Source organism: Toxorhynchites rutilus, chromosome 3, assembly GCF_029784135.1.
Source record: "Toxorhynchites rutilus septentrionalis strain SRP chromosome 3, ASM2978413v1, whole genome shotgun sequence".
Lineage (NCBI taxonomy): Eukaryota > Metazoa > Arthropoda > Insecta > Diptera > Culicidae > Toxorhynchites > Toxorhynchites rutilus.
Window position 1 is genome coordinate 172,210,034 of NC_073746.1, and position 6,320 is coordinate 172,216,353.

The window sequence follows — 6,320 nt, forward strand, 5'->3', positions numbered from 1 at the left end:
AGGCGGCTCGAGCCCAGCAAAAAATGAACGCATTGCCAGGGGCAATAAAATTTCGAGGCAAGCGTCATCTAATGATGCACGCGATGTTGGTGCAGTGAAAAGCGCTCGCACTGAACCGAACCTGCGCGAGTGTGACACCGCATCGAACAACAGCCAAGTAGGCGACTTCGACGCGTCGGTCGAAAATGTAAGCGCCGTTACCCAGGCAGCAGCCAAAATCAAGCTCCCCCCGTTGGTGGTGAAGGCGGTCGCTCTTGACAAACTCATCAGCGAAGTCGCATCGATGGGCGTTACAGCAGAGTACAAGCTGTGTGGCATAATTCAGACTTTTTCCAAGCAGTTAACATTGTTTGTTTTCCGTCATCATAAGGGCTTCGTTGGTGCCTTTGAGAATTCATCAATGCATTAAACTAACGTTATGGCGAAGCAGTCGTTAAGGTTGTGCGCCAAAAAATTATTTGGGGTGAACCATTTTGAATGTCTTACTGGAATGTTAAAAGTTATTTGGGTTCGCGTGCCAGTCGCAAATATTCCTTCAACTAGGATTGCATTTGCGCTAATCTTGATCATAATGAAGCAGTGCTACTGTTTTCGAGGTTGTTGATATTAACAAAAGAGTTTATTCCGCTTGTTTATTTTTTTTTCCAAAATATATATTTCTATCAAGGCTCATATGGCGTTAGCCTCACGGGGCCGGGAGTTCAATACTTTGACAATTTTTCTTATTATCTATGTTAGTAATATGTAACCGATTACTCGCGGTTGGCTCGAGGTTAGTATTACAAGTGTTTTCGTAATTGTGATGTTGCTGTCTTCAATGCTCTGTACGTGTGCCCGACACGGGATACTTCCTATTGGGATGCAGCTGACCATTAATCAGCAACGCCCCCCTAGTCTGTACCTCATATCTAGCGTGGTGCGTCTTTCTCGACTCGAGGAATCCAGGATAGAATGGTCACTAACCGGCGCAATCATCAGTTCATGTAGAGTTGTCATGAGCGGTACAACCTTTGGCTCTTGTTGAATGATCAGTGGACTGCACAACCTTTGGCCCGTGTATCTGTAAAGAGTGTTGTTTAAGTGTTGTTTAGTCACCAAGAAAGTAAATGTCGTTCTGGAATTTTGTATGTGATTAGGTTTCGCTCCACTTCCTCCACTAAGGGTGACAGCTGCGCTTCTCTCGAGTATGAGGTGTAATGCAACTTTTTTCGAGGTCAGTAATATTAACAGAAGCATTTATTTTGAGAATAGCGCAAAATGATGAGAAGTGTTTATATTCCCAGTAGTTTCAAGCCACCAATGTAATGGCTTTGTATGCATGCTATGGCGAACGCTTATTTGGCACTTGGTTTACGTTGTACGAACGATTCCTAGAAGTGCGATTCCACTGAGGCAATACTGAATAACATGTATCATGATATTTTATACTTGCAAGTGTTGTCATTGTTGCTGTTTCCATGCGGTGCCAAAGATATATCGATGTAGTTATGAGATGTGGAATAATGGTACATGTATATAACCGACTGTAGCCGAGTCTATGCCTATTGCGAAAAAGGCCACCGGAATAGCGTTCGAGGTAAATTTTCAATGCATTGACATTGTGACATACGATCAGTGTATTGTTTTACGAGGGCAAGAATGAATCATCAACAAATTATCGTCAACTGATTCTACAATGAAAGCACCATTTCAGATATTATTCTATTAAAGCAGTTGTTTCTAAAATTTTACAGCATTATAGAATAATATCCGAAGGTATAAACAAGCGACTTATATAAAATAACAGCGTAGTTCTACGTCAACAATGCGGTCGTATCTTTGACACAACCTCTTATAATTTTTTAATGTTCATTCCACTTCATTCCACATGTAAACCCAGCACAAGGTACCAGATATGATAACATGTCATCATTTGAATTGTGAGATCGTTTCTCTCTGTGAACAAGGTGAATGATTCGGGGTAAGCCCATAACGTAGCGTTTCCATTATATGCATTATGTAAATTAGAATAGAGTTATATTATTCATCTAACAAAACGAAAATAATAATTTAACAGCTCAATTTTCATTTTCGTTCGATGAGTTCGATTGTGAAGATATTGTGAAGTTCACTCGCGGCAAAACACTCCACACACAGTTTCGCCGCATTGAAATCACGTTCGCATCGCGTTTACTATGGCTGATGTCACATTAGGCGGATTCGCCGCCGCACAACCGATCACGCGCCCGCGCCCGCATCACATTCACTATGTCCTCGGCCAAACGATCCGAAGAATATCATGAAATTTGACAACGTACCCATACCATGAAATTTGACCAAAGAAAACTTTGAAGTTCGTAATTCTTCGGATCGTTTGACGTGCACTCGCACCCGAATAAGGGGCTGTCCACATACCACGTGGATAGAAAAAGCATGATTTTAAACATCAAGTAATCAAATCACACCAAGTCAAAATTTCCATTCAATTTTTTTAAAATTCTAAAATGAACGTAATATGTTTCAGAATCCAAATATATTTTCGAAATATTTTCTCGTCTTACAGAAATCTTAACGGTTGATAATCTGAAGATACAATATCTGGTGAGTAAGGCGGGTGGAGTCTTAGAAGCGCCCTTGAAGTGTTCTAGATCTTTGATTTTAATACGTTCAGGTGCGAGCAGTACTTGTTGGAATTCAACGAAACTAGTTGCTTGGTAGAAGCTCATAATGCAGATTTCCTTCCAGTCATAATAGACCCAGAGAACCTGCTTCGGGGTTCTATTAACTTGTCCAATATTTCAATATTTTTTTTAACATCATTGTGATTGATTTGCTCTTCTCAATGTTCTACAAATATGTATTTTTGTGCTCCTGTGGCCGAGTGGTTAGCGTCACAGATTATCATGCTGGGAGTTCGAATTCGACTTGCACTGAGGTCACGCGTATTCTAGAGCTTTACACTCCTGGATACATTCAAGGCGTGTTCTTCGGCATAGAAATCTCAACTAAGTACTATGTACCGTCATCCGGGGGCAAATTGATCACCGGGGTGAAATTGATCAATCGTATTACTAAAAACAAACATAAGTTTTCAGAGGTATTATGCAATTTATTTTTAACTTTTAATTCACTTCTAGCCGATACTTGATGAGTTGAATAAGTAATCGAATACTTGTAATTACTATTCAAACAAGTAAGAAAAACTATTTCACAAAAAAGCACCAATAATGACCAGAACCAAATCCCATCATGCGACATATCGATCGTCTTGGTTTGTCAAAACTAGCTCATTGGTGACTATTTCAAAGGTTTTTGGCCACAATTGGATAACCTGAATGGTCTCCGGTGACCTGCAGATCAGTATTCAAATCGAATTATGGAAAGGTATGACCACACCTTCAGGTGAATTAAATCAGGTTTTTGTATCCTCAGACCCTAGAATTATCATTGAAATGACCGTACGTGAAGAAATAATTGGTTTTCTATACATTTTTGGAATATGATACTAGAAAATGCTATAAAACATTGATTGTTCAATTTCACCCCGAAGCTACATTTTGAAATTTTCTGCTAAAAAATTTCCAAATTAACGCTTTAGGATATTTCGAACAAAATTTTCCATAACGTTTTGTGGTCACAGCACCAGTACTGATTTTAAAAATAATTGAGTATAAATCTAACACAAAAAATCGTAAATTTTCACATTTTTCTGAAATTAGTGATCAATTTACCCCCGGTTCACGGTACTAATAAAATAACGCAAGTTATACCTACGTTGAGAAGACTAAAGTTCCACTGATCAAGTCAAGTCATGCATTTTCGTTGGGTTTATGAAACGAATCGTAGATGGAGATGCGTTCTTTCAAATGTTTTTCGATAAAATAAACCATTATTCCGGAATCCGGTCGGATTTGAAATAAGCACAATATTGCGTTCATTCATCTGATCGAGTCAAATCTAAACGGGTTGTGCAAATGTTGCAATCTTGCAACCCACTAGAAGCGTATGAAATTATCAATATAGGGCCTGATTCTCGAATACACTACGAATACACTTCACGGTGGAAACGGTATGAAACGCATTCACGATGACAATAGTACGGTGTCGACATCTGGATGCGAGATTAGTTTCCCATTAAATTTATCATTATAAAATCAAATTATCTTCAGATTAAATTTTTGTATGAGATTATTATATCACACGAAGAAAACAAAGTTTTCCACTCACATTGAATACCAGTTTGATACGAAGAGGTTAATTTTCATTAATTATTTTTTATTTGAAAAGTGCTCATTCTCCCTGAAAACTTATTATTGTCCTCGACACTTCACTAACTCGTAAAACGTAGTTCAATGGCGTGCCGTTTATGTTGTTTCCACCGTGAAGTGTATTCGAGAATCAGGCCCATAATTGGCGATCTAACGTACAAATCTACACCTAGGCGGCGCTGCGGTGAAAGTGATGATGATTTTAAATTTTGCCATGTGAGCTTATGGAAGGTTTGTAGTTCTTTCCATAAATTACAATGTTATAATCATAAAAGATTATTTGATTGCGATGAGTTTTTAAGAAATTTAATGCTGCTAATACTTATATATAGCATGTTGTTTTCTTATCTCTTTCAGTAGTGAAAATTGTATAAATATTGATGGTTGAATCAAAGACGGAAACTCGAGAGCACCATCAAAAAACAAGTAGAAAAATGCATGGTTCTTGCATGAGAGAACTACCTTGGAAAGTCCGGAAGTAAAACATACGTGATTTTTTTTTCAATTTTAGGTTACCTTATCATCATCTTCTTAGTTCAAAAACAGAATTCAGATGTCTCACCGATCGTTTACGTTTTGCGTTAAATCGCCAATAAGAAAAACATCATTGCAAGAAACAGATCTCCACAGATACGCCCCGTGCACTCATGGAAGAATTTGAGAGCCACTCGGAGAGCTCTCGGAAAATAAATACGAAGCCGTGTTGTCGTCAAGAGTAGAAGCTCAATCGAAACCTATGCATAAGTCGTGATTTTTCATACTACAAAAATTTCAACATTTTTTGTGTCTTTATCCTGACGGAATACATGGAATACATGGTGGTTTGAAAGAAACCATGGTACCCCCCTATAGTTGTCCACGTGGTATGTGGACAGCCCCTAAGGGTAGAAACACACTAGACCGCTCTCCCGCGCGGATTTTGGAATGATGAGCCGCGGCGGGAGCTTGATGTATAACACATTCAGCGACTTTCGACGGCTTCACTAGCTGCCATTATTATTGACGAATTTACGTTGGATTTACAACCAGATGGCGCAGCGAGTAAAATGAGAATGTTTAGTTTTTTTGGTATGAAATTCGTTCAAATTTTCTAAAAAAATCAGAATTTATCTTCAAATTTCCCGGTTTCGTGTATTCTTTACACGCTGAAAAGGTTAGAAAATCATCATTTTACAATGTGCTATGTGTATTACGAGGAATGGCTTGTTATAAGTATTGTAACTTTAATTTTTTTCAACTAAGTAAACGATGAATGGGGTGTTTTGCGCTAAAATGCTGCAAATTCTTCTCGTATCGGCCCCTACATAAACAATGATATCAGCCAATTTGATATGATATCGATTTCATCGCAATTATCCATAGTATCAATAACTGGTATGCATTATCAAACATAAAATTTTTGAAGATTATCTATGACTTTGGTCAAATCACGTGTTGAAACCATCGTAAATATACAAAACTCCAACTTTCTTACCATATACTGACGACATTCAATGGCTAAAATGAATCTAAATTGAAATAAAATGAATAATCACCACCGAATCTTGCTTTTCAGTGCGTAAAATAAACAAACACCCTCACTTTTGTGGTTCTGAGCTCTAATGTAGTTGTCGCATGAGCTGATTCAGCACTTTGTTTTTGAACTAAGAAAATGATGCTAATGTAACCTAAAACTCAAAAACAAATCACGTATATTTTACTTCCGGGCTTTCCAAGGTAGGTCTCACATGCAGGAATCGTACATTTTTCTACTTGTGTTTGATTGTGCTCTCGAATTTCTTTTTTAACTACTGAAAGAGGTAAATAAATAACATGTTATATATAAAATTGCGCAAAATTAAATTTCTTACAAACTCATCGCAATCAAATAATCTTTTATGATTATAACATTGTAATTTATGGAAAGAACTACAAACCTTCCATAAGCTCACATGGCAAAATTTAAAACCATCATCACTTTCACCGCAGCGTCGCCTAGGTGTAGATTTGTACGTTAGATCGCCAATCGGTTTCATCAAAATACTGAAAAAATTTTCGGTCTTTGTTTTTCGTGACATTGGCGGATACCTATTG